Source organism: Sus scrofa, chromosome 17 (genome assembly GCF_000003025.6).
Source record: "Sus scrofa isolate TJ Tabasco breed Duroc chromosome 17, Sscrofa11.1, whole genome shotgun sequence".
Taxonomy (NCBI): domain Eukaryota; kingdom Metazoa; phylum Chordata; class Mammalia; order Artiodactyla; family Suidae; genus Sus; species Sus scrofa.
This window is the reverse complement of record NC_010459.5, coordinates 18,646,938-18,668,419: the sequence shown is the minus strand read 5'-3', so window position 1 is coordinate 18,668,419 and position 21,482 is coordinate 18,646,938. Positions and strand designations below refer to the sequence as shown.

The following is a 21,482-nucleotide window of genomic DNA, read 5'->3' as shown; positions in this document are numbered from 1 at the left end:
ACTTATAAAATGGTTGAAAATTTTGTTTTATTTTTAAAATTTTTTTTTATTATTTTTAAGTTTTTGGCTGTACCTGTGGCATGCAGAAGTTCCTGGACCAGAGATCAAACCTGTGCCACAACAGTGACAATACTGGGTCCTTAACCCACTGCACCACCAGGGAACTCTACAAGCTGTTGTTTTAAAAAACAAAGCAAAACAAAAGCAGAATTTATTTGTTTTGATCCAACTGCAGAAATAATTTTTTGGCAAGGTGTGATATAATGATATTTGAGGGACTTTGCATAGATTACAGAGTATTACAAATAATTGATAAAAGTACTTGAGGCATTTGTGAGAGGAAGAGTAATCCCTCTATACTTCGTAAAAGTTATCATTCACTTCTTAATTACAGGAGTTAGAGCAGTGCTGTCTAATAGAACTTTCTGCTTTGATGGAAATGTTTTATATCTGTGCTGACAATACAATTAACATTAACCCTATCGGGTTATTGAGCTTCCCTATGTAGCTAGTACAAATGTATTTTTTAAAAAATACAGCTTTATTGAGGTAAAACTGACATAGAAGTACTGCTCATATTTAAAGAGTGCAATTTGAGGAAGTCCCCACTGTGGCACAGCGGGTTAAGGATTTTGTGTTGCCCCAGCCATGGCGTAGGTCGCAGCTGTAGCTTGGATTAGATCCCTGGCCTCAGAGATCTTCCATATGCCCCAGGTGCAGCCAAATAAATTGTACAATTTGATACATGTTGACATACATATGCAACTATAAAACCATGAACATCAGTCAAGACAGTGAACATTTCCATCCTCAATTTTTTCTGGTGGACTTTTAAAATCTAATTTCCCTTCCTTTCCACCCCTACCTCTGCCCCCAGGCAACCACTGATCTTATTTGTCACCATTTTTAAGCTTCATTACTTAGTTTTATAGAAATGAATTCATATAGTATGTATACACTATTGGTCTAGTTTCTTTCACTCTTGATTACTCTAAGGTTCATCCAAGTTGTAGCATGTATCAAGAGTGCATTCCATTTTATTGTTAAGCAGTAGTCTATAATACAGATACACCATAGGTAGTTTGTACATTTGCCTGTTGATGGACATTTGGGTTGTTTTCAGTTTTTTGGCTCTTACCAATAAACACACTACATACATGCACAGCCTTTGTATGGACATATGCTTTGATTTCTCCTGAGTAAATACTTAGATGAAATGATTGGATCCTACAGCAGGCATGAGTTTAACCTTTTAAGAAACTGCCAAACCATTTTCCAAAGCACTTATATTGTTTTACATCCCCCCAGGAATATACGAGAGTCCCAGTCCTTCCACATCCTTACCAAGACCTGATATCGTTAATCTTATTTTGTTTTCTTGTCTCATTGCTTTAACTAGTCTCTCTAGAACAATGTAGTGAGAGCAGACATCCTTTTCTTATTCTTCTTCTTAGATGAAAAAACAGTCAATTCTTTTATTATTAAATATGTTAACTATATTTTTCATAAATACTCTTCATCAGGTTAGGTAGTTCTCTTCTATTTCAGGTTTGCTGAGATTTTTTTCATCAGGAATGGAAGTTGGATTTTATTAATGCACTTTATGCCTCTATTGAGAGTATATTGTTTTGGCTTATTAATATGATGAATTACATTGATTTTTTTCAAATGTAAACCAACCTTGCTTTTCTGAAATAAATCCCTTTTGGCCATGATATATTATCCCTTTTATATACTGTTGAATTCATTTGGTAAAAATTTTATTAAAATTTGTGCATCTTTGTTCATGATAGTTATTGTTGTGTAATTGTCTTTTATTACAGCATTTCTATGGGGTTTTCTAATGGTGATGCTTGTTAATACAACGAGTTAGAAAGAATTCCTTTATTTCCATTTTTCTGGAAGAGTTTGTATAAAATTGACATTGTCTCTCCTTTTGGTGATTGAAAAAGTTCACTAGTAAACTATCTAGGCCTAGAGTTTTCATTGTTGGAAGATTTTAAATTATAAATTCAATTTCTTTAAGAGATACAGTGTTGGTATTAAGTGGACTTTGGTAATTTATGTAATTCAAAGAACTTACTATTTCATCCATATTTGCAAATTCATTGTCGTAAAGTTGTTCATAGAATTTTTTATTATCCTTTTATATTTTTAAAATTTGTAATGATACCTTTTCTATCATTTTTATATTGGTAAATCAGAATCCACAGTGGGTAAATTGTGTCATTTCATTTTTCCTGGTCAGTCTTGCTGTTATCAATTGTATCAATCTTCTCAAGAACTGGATTTTGATTTCACTTATTTTTCTCCAATGTTTATATGCTTTCTATGTATTGACTTCCATAATAATATTTATTATTTTTTGTACTTTGGGTTTTATTACTATTTTCCCAGTTTTGGTAAGGTGGAAGCTGAGGTCATTGATTTGAGACTAATTTAGCTATAAAAATCCCCTAAGTAGCATCCCACAGATATTTATGTGCTTTGAAAGGAATTTTCATTTATTTCTGAATACTTTCTAATTTCCATTTTGATTTATCCTTTAACTCATGATTTATTTACAAGTATGTTATTTAGTCTCTAAATCCTTGGGAATTTTCCAGAGATTTTTCTGTTATTATTTTCTACATCTGCAACCTACACCATAGCTCATGGAAGCACCGATGAGCAAGGCCAGGGATCGAACTCTCATCCTCATGGATACTAGTCAGGTTCATAACCTGATGAGCTACAATGGGAACTCCTACATTATCTGTGTTCTTGACAAAAATGTTTATTCTGCTGTTGCTGGTTGAAGTATTCTATAAGTGTTAATTAGGCCAAATTGGTTCTTAGTGTTGTTCAAGTCTTTTATATCCTTAATGACTTTCTACTTTATCAGTTGAGACAAAATTGTCTTCATACAATAATTACAACTTATAGATGAAATAATAAAAGATCTGTTTATTTGTTGCAGTTCTATCAGCTTTTGCTTCCTATTTGAGAATTCCTTTCAGATGTGTAAACATTTAGTAGTATCTTGATGAATTTTCTCATTTATTATTATGAAATTACCGGTTTCATTTTTTCATTCTTTGCTCTGAAATCTACTTAACTATGATTTTAATACAGCGCTCTAGCTTTCTTTTGATTAAATTAAGCATATCATCGTCCATTCTTAACATTCAACTTATTTGCACATCTGTAAAATGTATTTCTTTTAGGCAACATATAGTTTCTTATCCAATCATGTCTCCCTTTTAATAGGTATTTAGACCATTTACATTTAATGTAGTTAGTTTTAAGTCTATCATCTCATGCTGTTTCTTATACATTTGCTGCACCAGAGTGTTTTTTTTGGGGGGGGGGCAGCAGTCCTGAGAATATTTTTATTTCACTTCGATTTTATAATATAGTTTTTGAATAGAGAATTCTAAATTGAAAGTTCTGTTTTTCTTTCACTACTTTAAAGGTTTTTACTTCACTATTTTCTTGTTTGCATTGTTTCTGATAATAAAAATATAATATCATCCTCATCTTTGCTTCTCTGTACATACTGTTCACCCCCATTAGCTTCTGCTAAAACTTTATCGTTTTTCTTCAGCAATATAATTATGCTGAGTCTTGGTTTAATATCTTTTCTTTTTTTTTTTTCTTTTTTTTTTTTTTGCTTTGGGGCTTCATTGAGCTTGTTAAATCTGTGGATATAGGGAGTTCCCATAGTTGCTCAGTGGTAACGAATCTGACTAGTATCCATGAGCATGCGGGTTTGATTGCTGCCTTTGCTCAGTGGGTTAAGGATCCAGCAGCATTGCCATGGGCTGTGGTGTAGGTTGCAGATGCGGCTTGGATTTGGCATTGCTGTGACTGTGGCATAGGCTGGCAACTGTAGCTCCAATTCAATCCCTAGCCTGGGAACTTAATATGCCACAAGTGCGGCCCTAAAATTAAAAAAAAAAGAAAAAAGAAAAACAAAATAAAACTGGATATATAGTTTTCATCACGTTTGGAAAATGTTCAATCATTATGCCTTCAAATATATTTTCTGTTCACATCTCCATTTATGAATCCTTGTACACTTAGGCCACTTGAAATTGTTTCACGGGTCACTAATATGTTGTTATTAATGTATTTGGTGTCCTTTCTTTATGTGTTACATTTTTAATAGTTTCTATTACTATGTCTCCAAATTCATTAATCTTTCATTCTATAATTTTTAACCTATTTATAATCTCATCAAGTATTTTTTCATCAAACACATTGTATACTTTATCTGTAAGTGGTTGATTTGTGTCTTTTTCAAACATAGGGAACAGTATCATTGCTGAGTTAATGTTCTTTTCTACTTATTCTGATATGTATCAGCTGGCATTGGTTTTGATGAAAGGACTTATTTTTCTCCTGGTTATATTTTTTCTCTTTCTTTGCATGCCTGGTAATTGTGAATTTGTTACCAGATATTGTGCTTTATCTTTTTGGGGGTGCTGGATGTGCAGGGTCCTGGAACTAATTCCTATAAACATAATGTGACACACAGTTATTTGGAAACAGTTTGAATTTGGGGTGGGGGTCTTTACTATTTGTTGGGTTTAACTGGAGTAGTGCTCCATCCATGGCTAATCATTACTGACTACTGAGGTAAGTTCTTCTGGAATACTTTAACCAGTCAGTGGCCCATGAATCTTCAGGCTTTCCAGTCTGATCCTGTGTGAAGGCTAGCCATTGTTTCCACTAAACGTTTTGGGGTGATTCTTTCCCTAGCCTCAAGTAGTTTCCTCACATGCATGCCCTGAACAATGCAGCTGAATACATGAGGGAGATGTTCTACAGATTTCTGATATTCTTCCTTTTTCTTTCTCTCCCCATCCTTCTTCCCTCCCCCTCCACTTTCTCTTCTTACACTATGCACTCCCTGTACCCTCCAAAAAGCAGGGGTTTTTTTGGAAACTAAAAAATTTATGTTCCTCACTTTATTGCATTATTTGCTTTGTTGCAATAGTCTGGAATGGAACCCTCAATATCTCTAAGATGTGCCTATATTCAGGAGGATGTGCCTAGGTTATATGCAAATACTTTCTCATTTTGTATTTGGGACTTGAACATCCATGGATTTTGGTATCTGCAGGGTCCTGGAACCAACCCCTGCCATATTGACAGTTAGCAATAATTTTGCAAAATGGTAGTTTACTCACCACTCTTAAGTCAGCCCGGGGGAAGCCTATTTCTCCCATTCATTGTCCCATGGCTCTTGGATCCTTTATCATCCTCTCTCACCAGCTTGCTTGCCCAGGCTGCTTACCTCTACTCTTCTTTCATTTCTACAAAACACCTTTAACGCTAAGGGGAGCATTTACTAGCAGACTTTGCTAAAGATTCACAGAGATAAATTGTAGCAGGCAGTGAGAGAGAACATTGAATTCAGTGTTAGTTTTTAATATTTCTAACTGCAGCAGACAGTCTAGCCACAGTGAAATTCTCACTGGCTATGTGCCTACATTGTTAGCATTGATTTGCCATGTCCTGGGATTGCTCTCCTACTGCCCCTCACCCTCTGTTTATGTTTATGGTATGTCTGTTGTTCTGTCCCCTTGTTTTCTCTTTGTATCTATCCATTTATGTCTTTCTCTTTTGTCCCTCCTATCCCCCACTCTCACTCTGTTAGTCTATGTGTGTCTCTCTCTCTGTCTCCCTTATCTCACTGTTCTCTTTCTGATCTACTCAGTTGACTGCTCACACTTCCCAAATTGTTTTTACTCTTCCGTGGAGGCCAAACTACCCATCTGCCTTATCCCAAATACACCTCTGGCCTACGTTTGCATATACAAAAGACATTCGGTATAGTACTTCTGCACAACTAAGATTCAAAAATTTCTCCAGGTTTCCATCCTTCCTAATGCAAAATGCTATTGTAAGCTTTGCAATGACAGCTTTGCTTTTAGCCTATCTGAGATTGGTTTCATAGGTAGAGTGCCTATGGTAGCATTAAAGGGAGACATTCCAATATTACAAAAAGAAATCCAACAGAAGCTTCCTGAGGATACTTGTTTTTCACCATGGTGGTCTTTGGAAGGATTTCCATATTTGTTAAAAGGAGCATCATCCACATGTAAATAACTCTGCTTTAATAGTGCATTCAAAAATTGTTTGTTAAAGCCATTGTAGGTAATGATACAAATGAATTTATTTATTAAACAGAAACACACTTACAGATATAAAATACAAAGTTATGGTTACCAAAGGGGAAAGAGGGTAGGAGACGGACAAATTAGGAGTTTGGGATTAGTAGATACAAACTACTATATATAAAATAGATAAACAACAATAAGCTCCCTTATAGCACAGGGAACTATATTCAATATCTTGTTATAAACTATAGTGGAAAAGAATCTGGGAGTCCCCGTCGTGGTGCAGTGGTTAACGAATCTGACTAGAAGCCATGAGGTTGTGGGTTCGATCCCTGGCCTTGCTCAGTGAGTTAAGGATCCGGTGTTGCCGTGAGCTGTGGTGTAGGTCCCAGACATGGCTTGGATCCCGCGTTGCTGTAGCTCTGGTGTAGGCTGGCATCTACAGCTCCAATTAGACCCCTAGCCTGGGAACCTCCATATGCTGCGGGAAGTGGCCCTAGAAAAGGCAAAAAGACAAAAAAAAAAAAAAAAAAGAAAAAAAAAGAAAGAAAGAAAAGAAAAAGAATCTGAAGCAAAGAATATATATGAACTGAATATATATATATTCTGAGTCTATAACTGAATTACTTTGCTCTACACTGGAAACTAATGCAACATTGTAGATCAACTATGCTTCCATAAAAAAAATAAAGCAAGTGTAGGAACTCTTTGTGCAGATCATTCTGTTTCAGCCTACTTTACCACAGTGGCATGCTTCTGAGCAGAAGGCTCAGTTTTGATGAAATGGGTGGGAAACCTCCCAAATTCTTGGCACTCTTTCAAACAGGTCATCAAATAAATAAGGTGGGAAGTGTTGTGTTCATCATCCCAGAATCAATGTTCATTGCCTTCGTCACATTGATCCCAACTTGTAAATATTTATTTAACTTTTTACAAACTATCTTCCCTACTAAACTGTTACTTCCATGAAGCCAAAGGACTAAGTCTGATTCATGCACAATTCACTATCCTGCCCTGAACCCAAAGTCTACCCTCTTAAGCCCTTGCTAAACATTTATTGTTGAATCTAGTTCTGAGAAAGTAGGTTCTTCCAGGCACAAAGTTAAGCCCAGTAAGATAGAATCAAAGAGTTATGTTTACAGCCAGTACCAACTAGTGAGTACAAGGTAAAAGATGACATCTCTTCCAGACTGTTCTAGGGTTGTAAATAAGCAAAGCTGCTAATTTGTGTCTCTATTGCAAGCAATGTTTTTTTGTTTGTTTTGTTTTGTTTTTAAATAAGAGTCTTACAAAGCTTTGAGCTGACTGAAAGAAAGTGTGTTCAGACAGAGGCCTTATTATGTAGGTGTTGGAGGTGTGGTTGAAGGGGATTGAGTGGAGGGAGGAGAACACGAGGGAATTTAGATCAGCTCCAGATTAAAGTGTCCCTGGGGAGTTTCCATCATGGCTCAGTAGTAATGACCCAACTAGGATCCATGAGGACGCAGGTTTGATCCCTGACCTCGCTCAGTGGGTTAAGGATCCGGGGTTGCTGCGAGCTGTGGTGTAGGCTGGCAGCTGCAGCTCCGATTTGACCCCTAGCCTGAGAATTTCCATATGCCATGGGTGCAGCCCTAAAAAATAAAAATGGAAAAAAAAATACATAAATAAATAATAAAATAATAAAGTGTCCCTGAACTCTCTCCAACCTTTGAAAAGGTGGCTCTGTAGGAAAAGTGAGGGTGTATATCTACCAAGTGGGATTAGCAGATCTATTGGAGGAATCAGATCTACAAGAGAGCCCATATGAGCTTATATGACAAAGATCTGGCAGCAAAAATTATGTTAGTATGGAGTTCCCTTGTTGTGCAGTGGGTTAAGGATCCAACGTTGTCACTGCTGTGGTTTGGGTCACTGCTGTGGTGCAGATTCACTTCCTGGCCCTGGAATTTTGACATGCCACCCCATAAAGCGCCCCCAAAAATATGCTGGTATTAGTGTGCATGGAGATACTCTACAATGAATACCTGAACAAAATGTAAACAGACTTTTTTTGTTTTTGTTTGTTTTGGTGTGCTTTTTGGGTGTTTTGTTTTATTTTGTTTTGTTTGCGTTTTATGGCCACACCTGCACCTTACGAAAGTTCCCAGGGTAAGGGTTGAATCAGAGCTGCAGCTGCCAGCGTACACCTCAGCCACATCTGTGACCTACACCTCAGCTTGTGGCAACACCAGATTCTTAACCCACTGAGTGAGGCCGGGGATCAACCCACATTGGATACTAGTCGAGTTTGTAACCCCCTATGCCACAAGGAGAACTCCTAATTAGAGTTTTTAAAATGTGTAAGTTTTGCCATTTATATTTGGTGCAAATTCTTTGTTTGACAGTCTCATGGAATACAAATTAAAATCTACCCTAAAAAGCACACATTCTGACTATACTGAGTTATTAGTTATGTGACAGTTTAAAATTTGAAACATTTGGAGTTCCCGTCGTGGCGCAGTGGTTAACGAATCCGACTAGGAACCATGAGGTTGCGGGTGCAATCCCTGGCCTTGCTCAGTGGGTTAAGAATTTGACGTTGCCCATGAGCTGTGGTGTAGGTCACAGACGTGGCTCAGATCTGGCATGGCTGTGGCGTAGGCCAGTGGCTACGACTCCGATTAGACCCCTAGCCTGGGAACCTCCATATGCCACGGGTGCAGCCCTAGGAGACACAAAAAAAAAAATAAAAAAAGTTTGAAACATTTAATTGAGGTTAGGATACATAGCTGTTTAAAAATACTTTTCTTAAAAAACTTTCAGAAAAAGAAAAATTTTTAATTTTCTGCATCACTTTAATTTTGCCTACATGTTTTATAGCTTACTGATATGTAACCTGATCTCTATACCTTCTCTTTGATCCAATTTATAGATATTTTTAATGAACTCATTTGACTCTGCGGAGAACTGTTGCACATCAATTTTTAATGTAAATGAATTCTGCCCTAAAGACTAATAATTGCATTAGAAGCTGATTATAAAATTGTGCTATTAATTTTGACATTTTATATTCGCTTCAGACTTCCTATATTATGTTTTATTATCCAGTGTTGCAAGATGTAAATAAACATTTCATTATATCCTTGGGATGTTTAACTAAAGCTTAATAGGTTTTATTTTGGTATATTTTAATGTCCAAATAATTCCTCTACCTATAAAATATTTGAGTTATAAGTGAGACAGTTTCCAGTGATATACTTCCTCTATATTGTGAAGTATCTGCTTTCAAATTGGCGTATTTAAAAACTCAAACAAAAACCCAACCTGTTGGTGTCAATTTTTCTCTTGCTAGTGTCATTTCTATCAAATTCTTCTTGGAAAATTCATTAATCCATTATAGTTGAAATCTCATCCTTTTCTTGTCTAGTTACTATTGCTCCTAAGATCTGTAAATCATCTCAAAAAGTCATAGAGTACTCTAGATTTGTAATGCCCCATATGGGAGCCATTTACCACCTGTGGCTGTTGAGAACTTGAAATGTGGCTACTCCAAATTGAGATGTGCTATAAGCATAACATATATAATGGAATTCAAAGATCTTATGAAAACATAAATGGAAATATTGATGTGTTGAAATAATATTTTGACTATAGCTTTTAAAATGCATCATTAAAATGAATGTTACCTTTTTAATGCAGCTCTTATAAAATTTTAAATTACATTTGTGACGCATGTTTATGGCTCATATTATATTTCTCTTGGACAGTGCTATTTTAATGCTTGCTTCTTTACTAAGGAGGCATATTCTACCAAAAATGTTTTGGTGAGTGAAGCCCCAATGTTTGCAAATAACGTTGAGATATGGCAAAGTTATATCTACCCAGCTTTCTGCCATTATATCAATGTCCACTGGATCTTATTGATTTGCTTCTTGCTATATATTGCAATTTTCCCTGTTCTGACCTTTGGGTTTTTTGGAGTTTTTTTGGGAGGAGAGTTTGTTTGTTTTTGTTTTGATAAACATTTCCTATCATCCATTGACATACATGAATCCCAGTCAGTTTTCATTGGATGAGGCTGAGTCCTTATCTAGATCAGGTGTTAGCACCAAAAACCAGCTGGCAATAATTTGAACTTAGCAATAAAGATTGTAGCGAAATAGACAGTCACTTGCTTGGGCTAACAGTGCTTCCTGGATTCATTCTGTGGGGGGATCAACACTGCCAGGTCAGAACACATCCACATCATATCTCTTCCAGATGTTTGTTAAGGGCTTTTACATTTGCAAAGAATCTTCAGAGCCTATGAATACTCTTAAGCACACACATATTTTAACTTTTTTTTATTACAGGTTTGTGATGCAGAATGAAATGATAAGTACCAAAATTCAAAGGATAGGTTTGACATTCTTGAGTTTCTTACGTAATGGAGATATTGTTTAAAAACAGAAGTCTCCACAGGAGAAGTGTTTTTAAAAAAATTTTTTTTCTGAAAACACAGCAGTGGAGTACCAGTTATACATCAAAGTATCTTTCTTTGTGGTAATTTTATTGATAAAAATCTGCCATTTAGTTTTCAATACTAAATATAAAGGATCAAATTGAGTTATATTATTTTTTAGTGGTGATATAAACTTAATTGCTTTTGTGTATTTTATTTATTTTTAAAAAATTTTTATGGCCACACCCACAGTATATGGAAATTCCTGGGCCAGGAACTGAATCTGAGCCACAATTGCAACCTACACAACAGCCGTGGTAATGCTAGATTCTTTACCTCACTGTGCCAGGCTAGGGATTGAACCCACATCTTGGCAGCAACCTGAGCCACTGCAGATGGATTCTTAACCCACTGCGCCATAGCAGGAATTCCATTCTTGTGTATTTTAGTTGCTAAGATGTCACTTGTTATATATTAACATTCACCATGTTAATAAAGTCTGCTATTATCCTATATGTGTAACTAACTTACATGTACATTATTAGGACAATTTTTAGAAGAATGTGATTAGCAGTTGTTTGAAATTTCAAATTCTTTCTCTCTCTCTATTATATATATATGCATGTGTATATGTGTGTGTGTGTGTATGTGTATACATACATATATATATATATATATATATATATATGGAAATGGTAGCATGGATTTTCACTCTTTTTGCTAATAAAGTTTTAAGCTAGATTTATACTGCTCTTTTTTGAGAGAAATGTTTCATCTCTGAAGGGATTTCATTGACCTTTCAGCAGCATTGACAATAAGGGAGGCTGACGTGAACTTGATAAGGTTTATTTTTTTTTTCCTGTAAACACCGCTTTTATTTATTTTTTTCTCAATGAATTTATTACACTTATAGTTGTACAATGATCACCACAATCCAGTTTTATAGGATTTACATCCCACAACCCCAGTGCATCTCCCACCCCCCAAACTGTCTCCTTTGGAAACCATAAGTTTTTCAAAGTCTGCGAGTCAGTATCTGTTCTGCAAAGTTCATCTGTCCTTTTTTCAGATTCCACATGTCAGTGAAAGCATTTGATGTTGGTGTCTCATTGTCTGACTGACTTCACTTAGCGTGCTAATTTCTAGGTCCATCCATGTTGCTAAAAATGCCGGTATTTCTGAATTTAATAAGCTTTAAAATGCTGCCCCCAAACCCTCATTTCAGTTATTTCCTTGATCTCCCATGGGTATTTCCACTGCTGTCCAAGCCACAGGCCTCTGGCTGTGGTATGGTATGAGTTTGCAAAGCAAAACATATAACTGGCCTCTAATATGCTCCCTTTACAAAAACTCCACTAAGTTAAATGAACCTCAGAGTACAAAGTGAGACTGAAAGATACCTTTCTTCTTCCTTTTTAAAAATGTGGCTTGTAGAGTAGGTCACACATTCAAGTGCTGCAGGGGCAAGAAAAGTAGACAGCTCATGCCCTTTTTGAATCACTTAGGCATTCTATGTGGTGGCAAGTAATACAGACTGAAAGTAAGAGTGATTTAGGCAAGATGACTTTTCTTTCTTATAAAAGTTAACCTCAGGCAAGAGATCTCAGGCCACAGTGGTGACTCCATGGTCATCAGAGATAAAGGTTCTAGATCAGGCCACTATCACTGAAAGCAGACTACCCCAAACTCAATTTCATAAAACAAGGACAACTAATACTCATAAGTCCACAGATCACTTGAGAGAATGTTCTGATCTTGATTAGTGTTTTGCCTGCATCTGTGGTCAAAGTTGTGTTGAGCAAGTTACACTATTCTTCTTGATTGGGTTTTCCCTTATATTTGGAGGCCTGGCTTTAGGATGTCCTCTACTAGGACACATGGGTCCCTGTTCACATAACCTCTCATCATTCTCTCGCATGAGATATTTCATGTATCAGTGGAAGGTTTCCCAGAGAGAAAGTCAAACCGCTCAGGGCCCGTTGAAGTCTAGGCTCAGAAATGATATTCAGGTACTTCTGTCACATTCTGTTGGCCAAATCAGGGTATAAGGCCAGCCCTGGTTAAACAGGTTGGGAAACACGTTCACTCCTTGATGGGTGATGTTGCAAAGGGCAAGAATCCAAGGATGCATGAAAAATCAGGTCACAATAAGTCTATTGTAAACTTCTATCTTGGACCCCTACTTAATGTAAGGATGGATGCATGGCTTCTATCTTCACCGCATGATCTTAGATGACTGCTGAAACTCTAACCATCACATTGTTTTGGCCAAGAAGAAGAAAGAGGGAGGGTAAATGCCTTCTGACTCATTTTAATATGCTTTCCTTAAACTCTAACCAAAATATTGCACTTAGACATCATTGATTGTCCTTGGCTAAGTGTTCTGGTATTCTTTCCTTCCTTCCTTCCTTTCTTCCTTCCTTCCTCCCTCTTCTTCCTTCCTTCCTTTATTTTGTCTTTTTAAGGCTGTACCCACAGCATGTGGAAGTTCCCAGGCTCAGGGTTGAATTGGATGCTGCAGATGCCAGCCTACACCACAGCCACAGCCACGCAGGATCTGAGCTGTCTCTGGGACCTATACCAGCTCATGGCAATGCCGGATCTTTAACCCACTGACTGAGGCCAGGGATTAAACACACATCCTCATGGATACTAGTCAGGGTTGCTACTGCTCAGCCATGATGGAAACTTCAGAGATGTGGTTTTTTTTTTTTTTTTTTTTTTTTGCTTTTTAGGGGGGCACTAACAGCATATGATATGGAGGTTCCCGGGCTAAGGGTCTAATCAGAGCTACAGCTGCCAGCCTACACCACAGCCACAGCAATACGGGATCTGAGCCATGTCTGTGACCTTACACCACAGCTCAAGGCAATGCCGAATTCCTGACCCATTGAGTGAGGCCAGGGATTGAACCTGAAACCTCATGGTTCCTAGTCGGATTTGTTTCCACTGCACCACAACGGAAACTCCCCGGAAATGTGGTCTTTTAAGTGCTACTTCATTCCAAACAAACTCAAGGTTCTGATGCTATCAAAGCCAATATCAGGTCAGTCACTAGCAGTATCAGACACATTATCCATAAGTCTCAACTTACATTTTGTTTCGATCATTGGGCAGTGTTATCAAACATCCCAAGTCTTAAAAAAAAATACACACACAAATGCAAACATTTTATGTAAAATGTCCTGTATCTTATATGTTGGCACAAATTAATTTTTTTATTTTTAAATAATTTTATACTACAGATAAGTTGAAGAAATAGTAGAGTTTCTATGCACTGCTCATCCCTAATGTTAACGTTTTACATAACCGAAGTACAGTTACCAAAAGTAGGAATTTAAAAATGGTTCAAGACTATAAACCAGGAATTGGCAAATTTTTTTTTTTCTTTTTTTTTTTTTTTTCAGGGCTTCACCTGCAGCATATGGAAATTCCCAGGTCAAATCTGAGCTACACCTGCTGGCCTACAGCCGCAGCAATGCCAGATCCAAGCTGCATTTGTGACCTATACCAGAGCTCAACAGCAACACTGGTGGATTCCTTAAGCCACTGAGCAGGGTCAGGGATCAAACCCACATCCTCATGGGTACTAGTCAGGTTCGTTTCCGCTGAGCCATAGCGGTAACACCTGGCAAGCTTTTTCTGTAAAAGGTTAGATTGTAATTATTTTAGGTTTCTGCCACTACTATCTCTCTGCCATTGTGGCACAACAAGTCAAAGACAATATGTAAACAAATGAGAAGAACTGGATTCCAGTAAAACTTCATTTCAAAAACAGGTGGCAGACCACATTTGGTCCATAGGCTGTGAAGTGTTCCAGTTCTTGCTGTAAACTAAGGTATACCCCTTACTTGATTTCATCACTCTCTCACTAATGCCCTTTTTCTGTTAAATCCAAGCTCCCAATTTACATTCAGTTGTCATGTCTCCTTAATCTCCTCCAATGTAACAGTTACTCACTCTTCCCTTATCTTGCATGAACTTGACACTTTTGGAGTATGCTGATCAGTTATTTCTTAGAATGTCTCACAGTTTGGATTTGTCTGATGGCTTCTCATAGATAAATTGAGGTGATGCGTGAATTCAGGTGTGTGTGTATGCATGGCTTGGAATATATACCTGTGATTCCTAACTCTGTCCAGTGAGAAGGCCTAAAGTCAATGACACCCCAGGAGCAAAGAGCAAACGAGGAGTTTCTGTTGTTGTCGCACAGCAGAAACGAATCTGACTAGTATCCATGAGTATATAGGTTCGATCCCTGGCCTCACTCAGTAGGTCAGGGGTTTGGCATTGCCGTGAGCTGTGGTGTAAGGTCACAGACATGACTCAGATCCCATGTTGCTTTGGCTGTGGCGGAGGCTGGCAGCTGTAGCTCCTATTTGATCCCTAGCTTGGAAACTTCCACATTGCTGCAGGTGCAGCCCTAAAAAGAAAAAAGAAAAAAAAAAAAAAAAAAGAGCAAACCTAGCACCCAGATCTTGATTTGTAAACACCTTTCTCCAATAAAAAGATCCAGGGCTCTTTGGAGATATAAGTGTCGCCATGGCTGGGGCAGGGAAAATCTGAGAAATTCCTGGGATATTTGTGTTGCCCAAAAGTAAGATAGCATTCAAAAAAAAAAGAATAAGAGCATGTCCAAAGGACACAAGGGGAGTTTCCACTGTGGCACAGCAGGTTAATGATCTGGCTTGTCTCTGTGGAGGTGTTGGTTCGATCTCTGGCCTGGCACAGTGAATTAAGGATCTGGCATTGCTGCAGCTGTGGTATAGGTTGCAACTCCAGCTTGGATTCAGTCCCTAGCCCAGGAACGTCCATGTGTTGCAGAAAGGACACACGAACCAACCTGAAGGAGTTCCAAACAGCCAAAAAATAGGACAATGTCAGCAACCAGATATGTAATGAGAATTTTGCATTATAACTCATGGAATAAAATAAGTATCCCTGAGTGTGCGCTGATACAAACAATTGAGTACATAAATAAATGGGGGTGAAGGGACAGTCTCTTTTATGGAAGGATTCCAATTAATAAATCTTCTAGTGGAAGAATGAGAGAAGTAGAAAATTACCATTAGGCAAATACCACAGTGATAATGTTGCAGACACAATCCACTGATGGACACTAAAACAAAGGGGCTAACGTTGGTAGAGAACAGGATATTTGCATAATCTCAAAGTATCAGCCTCAAGATATTTATTAATTATAAAGGGGGAAAGTAGTTAACATTTCACCATGTGGCAGGTACATCTTAACCAAATGATCAAGGTTAGCATCACCAATAATATGACATATCAACATTATGTACCTTCTATTTCAAACATTTTAAACGTCAGTTTGGTAAAACAGTGAGGTTTTGCCCTCGTATTATCAGTTTACTGCCTCTACCACAGAGTGTACTGCTGACAGTACTTGATTTGACACAGCTTTGCCATTGCTTAAATTTTTAAAATAAATTGTATTTCTTGCCTTTTAGAAAGCATTGTATTTTCTTAATTAGAAAAAAGTTGAAGTATAACTCAGCCACAGTAGGCTAAATGAAGTGTAGGTGTGTTTGGTAGTCACTGGATTCAAATTCTAGGGTTGGTAGAATTGCTAGAAATAAAATAAAGGCCATACATCTTTAGTACCTATAGTAGATTTTTAAAAATTCAAAAAGATACATGCACCTGTATGTTTACAGCACCACTATTCACACATAGTCCCTATAGCCAAGACATGGAAATAACCTAAGTGTCCATTGACAGATAAATGGATTAAGATATGGCTCATGTACACAATGGAATACTACTAAGTCATGAAAACAATGAAATAATGCCATTTGTAGAAACATAGATGGACCTAGAGATTATACTAAGTGAATTAGGTCAGAAAGAGAAAGACAAATATCATGATATCGCTTGTGTGTTGAATACAAAATGTGGCACAAATGAACCTATCTACATGAGGAAAAAAACAGAGATGGAGGAGTTCCTGTTGTGGCACAGTGTTATGAATCCAACTAGGAACCATAAGGTCGTGGGTTCGATCCCTGGCCTTGCTCAGTGGGTTAAGGATCTGGCGTTGCCGTGAGCTGTGGTGTAGGTTGCAGACGTGGCTTGGATCCCACGTTGCTGTGGCTCTGGTGTCGGCTGGCGGCTTCAGCTCTGATTAGACCCCTACCCTGGGAACCTCCATATGCCTCAGGAGCAGCCCAAGAAAATGGCGAAAAGACACACACACACACAAAAACCTCACAGACGTGGAGAACAGACTTGTGGTTGCTAAGGGGAGGGAGTGGGTTGGCCTGGGAATTCGGGGTTCGCAGATGTAAACTGTTGCAGTTAGAATGGATAAGCGGAGTTCCCATTGTGGCACAGCAGAAACGAATCCAGCTAGTATCCCTGAGGATGCAGGTTCTAATCCCTGGCCTCACTTAGTGGAACCAGGATCTGGAATTGCCTTGAGCTGCAGTGTAAGTTGCAGATGCAGCTCAGATCTGGTATTGCTGTGGCTGTGGTGTAGGCTGGCAGCTGCAGCTCTGATTTGACCCCTAGCCTGGGAATTTCCATATGCTACAGGTGTGGCCTGAAAAGAAAAACATTAATTAAAAATTATTTTAAAAATTCAAGAAGCATCTAAATGGTTACATCTTTGGATAAGTCATTCAAAACTCATAATATTGCTATTTTATTGAGTTAGGGCTGCATGTGGACTTTCCAGGCTTGGAGTTAAATCAGAGCTGTAGCTGCCGGCCTATACCACAGCCACAGCAACACAAGATCCAAGCTGCATCTGTGACATACACCGCAGGTCACAGCAACATTGGATCCTTAGCCCATTGAGCGGGGCAAGGGATCGAACCTGGGTCCTCATGATTACTTGTCAGATTTGTTACCGCTGAGCCACAATGGGAACTCTGGGGCACATCTCTTTAGTTTCCAGCACATACAGCTGAGTGTTCTTCTTTGGGCCCATACACTTTGAAGTACTTGATAAAAATCCATATGTTGTCTTTCAGCCATATCATCAAAGTTCTGTTTATATTTCTTTGCTTAAAATAATTCCTGTGCTCCATTTTGTCATACATTTGGTTAACACTGGTTTCACTTCAGACCACTTTTCCTTATCAGGATTGCAATTCATTGAAATAAACAACCCAGTTGAAGATGAATTCCAGAAGTGAAATTGCTGTATAGTCATCACAGAGAGACAGGGTTGCTGCTTCTTCATGCTGATATTTCTACATTGACTGAACTGTAGTCATAGCTAATGTATACATTTTAGTTGACTTCTTTTTTTTTTTTGTAAGATTTTTATTTTTTCTTTATAGTTGATTTACAGTGCTCTGTCAATTTCTGTTAAACAGAAAAGTGACCCAGTCATACATCTATATACATTCTTTTTCTCACATTATCCTCCATCATGTTAGTTGACTTCTTAAACTGAGCAGACTTTTTTGGGAAATGTACCCAATGTCTCAGCAAACAAGATAAGTAATCCTGAAGATCTATGACTTTAGAAGGTGTGCCTGTGGCTACAAAATTAGGTAGGAATGTGAATATTTATGATGATATAAGAATTCATAAAAAGTTACAAAGTTAACAAGCTAACAATCCAAATATAACAAAATCAGAAAAGTATATTTTTACCAATTGATCGCTACCCTACCCTTCTAATTCCTCGACCCATATACATTTTGGCTTTTTACCTGTAAATATAAAAATTATTTTGAAACTTCCTCTGTAGAGAAAATAGAAACAGCATATAGCTTTTCCTTTGAGATAGCTGATTGATTTTTTTTTTTTTTGTCTTTTTGCCATTTCTTGGGCTGCTCTCTCAGCATATGGAGGTTCCCCGGCTAGGGGTCCAATCGGAGCTGTAGCTGTTGGCCTATGCCAGAGCCACAGCAACTCGGGATCCGAGCCACATCTGCGACCTACACCACAGCTCATGGCAATGCTGGATCGTTAACCCACTGAGTAAGGCCAGGGACCAAACCCGCAACCTCATGGTTCCTAGTCAGATTTGTTAACCACTGTGCCACGACAGGAACTCCTCTAATTGAAAATTTTTGAAACTTAGTTTTTTTACTGACATTGAGAAAAGCTTACTTGGGCAACACATCATATTATCAGTCGTGGCATGTAAATTTTTTTTTTGAATTACCAAATTTTGGACCACCTCTACCTCATGACTTAAATGTATGTGCCCTAAAATTTCAGTACAGTTTCCTTGTGCAATGACTAATCTTAATACCCTTTTTAAAAAATTTTACTGAGGTATAGTTGACTTACAATATTGTGTTAGTTTCAGGAATACAGCAAAGTGAATCAGTTATACATGTAAACATATCCATTCTCTTTATAGGTTATTACAAACTATTTTCCTGTGCTATACAGTATGTTCTTATTAATCATCTCTTATACAGTGGTGTGTATATGTTATTCTCACCCTCCTAATTCCTCCCTCCCTGCAAAGGTTTCACTTATGGTGACCATAAGATTGGTTTTGAAATCTGCGAGTTTGTTTCTATTTTATAAATACATTCTTATGTATATTTTTAATTAGATTACACATATAAGTGACATCGTATGGTATTTGTCTTTCTCTTTCTGACTTAACTCACTATGATAATCTCTAGTTTTATCCATGTTACTGTGAATGGCATTATTTCGTTCTTTTCGTGGATGAGTAGTATTCCATTGTATACATGTACCTGTCAGTGGACACTTGGGTTGCTTCCATGTCTTGGCTATTGTAAATAGTGGTGCACCTTAATACTCTTTAAATTGACGAACCACATTATCAGTGACTGGCCATTGTCTTCTTTGCTGTGACCATGATAAATGTTGCACTTTCATAATCTTTATTTGTGTCAAATCAAAGAGTTGGAATACTTCCCAGTGAATCACAGTTCATATGATTCACTCCCCTTTATTTATTGAATTATCAAGCAAGAACCAATCCATTACTTTTGTTCACTCTTTTCCTCCTAATGAATGCTTCAGATGTGGTCTGAAAATTATTTCAGTACAAGAGGCTTCTTAGATATTTTAACATTATGTTGTCTTTATTTATTGAGATGAAATTCACAAAGCATAACATTAATCAAAGTGAACAAACAACTCATGGATATTTAGTACATTCGGAAAGTTGTATAACCACCATCTCTGTCTAGTTCCAAAACATTTCCATCAATCCAAAATAACATCTTTGTTTTTGTCTTTTTATGGCTACACCTTTGGCATATGGAAGTTCCCAGGCTAGGGGTCGAATTGGAACTGTAGCTGCCAGCCTGTGCCATAGCCATAGAAATGCAGATCTGAGCTGCATCTGTAATTTATACCTCAGCTCATGGCAAGGCTGAATCCTTAGCTCACTGAGCGAGGCCAGGGCTTGAACCTCCATCCTCATGGACACTAGTCAGATTCATTACCATTGGGCCACAATGGGAACTTACAAAATAAAATCTTGTACTCATTAAGCAGTTCTGTTTGTTCTCTTGTCCCCTAAGCCCTTGGAAATCACCAGTCCATTTTATCTTTCCATGGGTTTTCCTATTCTAGATATTTCATGACTCATACAATATGCAATTTTTGGTGTCTGGCTTCTGTCATTTAGCATGTTTTTGAGGTTCACCCACATTGTAGCATGTATTAGTACTTCATTCTCTTTTATACCTGAATAAATAATCCATTGTACGGACATACACATTTACCCATCTTCCTGTTGATGGACATTTGAGTTGGTTCCTTTTATTTTTGGCTATCATGAATAAGGCTACTATGAACAATCTTGTACCAACATTTGTTCAAGTACCTATGAATTCTATTGGGTATATACCTAGAAGTAAAATTGCTGGGTAATCACAGTGGCAAAGTAAGGCTTTAAAATGCACAAAATAAAATACCGAGGATTATAAAAGAAGCCAATTATGTTGACATTGAGCTATCAAAACATGACATAAAATAAATTTGTGCTATGCAAATATGCATTTCTTGATTTTGAAGTATAAGACCCAATGGCAGATCTAATAACTGCTATATATTCAAAGTGGTAATGAGTGCAAATGGTATTTTCAGGTGTCTGCAGCCATTGTAAAGTGGTCTGCAAGGTTATGTTTTCGTCGTCTCCAGTCTTTACAATATTTATTTATTGTAGGCTAATGAAAATAAAGACATAATTTCTTTCCCATTCAAATTCATGGAACCAATGAATTCTATCTGAATGAGTCCACAGACTTGAAGTTAAGGCCCCCAGTCAAGAACCCCTGCTTTAGAGAGGAGACTGGTGATAAGAATGAACTGCCTGTTGGTCCCTTCTTTCTATGGCTTTACCTCTTCCCACTTTTCTCCCCAACACCCCTTCATCTTGTCATCATCTTCAGAAAGCTCAGATCTACAAGCTTAACTTGAACAGGTACAGATCCATTGAAATGGAAATGAGATAGTCCTCATTTTGTAAACACATTATCAGCAAGTTTTGAGCTGATATCTATGTTTTCTGCATTAGATTAAATTTCTGTATAACTCAAACACCTTGGAATTAAAATAGAAAAATTATTTTAATTCCTAAGCGAGTTTCTTTAAATTTGGCTTTATAAGAGCTCATATACTGAGCTTGGATTTTTCTTTTTCTCTCTTAAGTTCTCTCGTGCCTCTCTCTGCTTCCGCTTCTTCACTGAATTCAGAAGCACTGATATCAGGATGGTCCCCTATCATTTCTCCCTAGAGTTTAGAAATGGTTTTTAAAGAGGTCATGCATCTCCTAGACTAACCCCATCCCTCTTAGGATATCTGGAGAGAGAAGCAGCTGGGAGCCAGAGGCCTTGATTATAAAAACCAAAGCCCCAAACCTGATTATAGTTAGAGGAATCCTAGGAATTTAGCTTTCACTAAATTCCATTGCTGTGTGATTCATGATGATCTAAGACTTTGCATCTGTTTTTCATTTTCTGAAGATTAAGTTGGTTGCTATTATCAACAATGTTTAGATT

At 37.5% G+C, this 21,482-nt stretch overlaps 1 protein-coding gene across 4 annotated transcripts in view; it reads left to right on the top strand.

Moving 5' to 3' along the window:
- The window catches only part of PAK5 (p21 (RAC1) activated kinase 5), a 324,810-nt gene that overhangs the window by 117,450 nt on the left and 185,878 nt on the right, over nt 1-21,482 (top strand). The window lies entirely within an intron of this gene.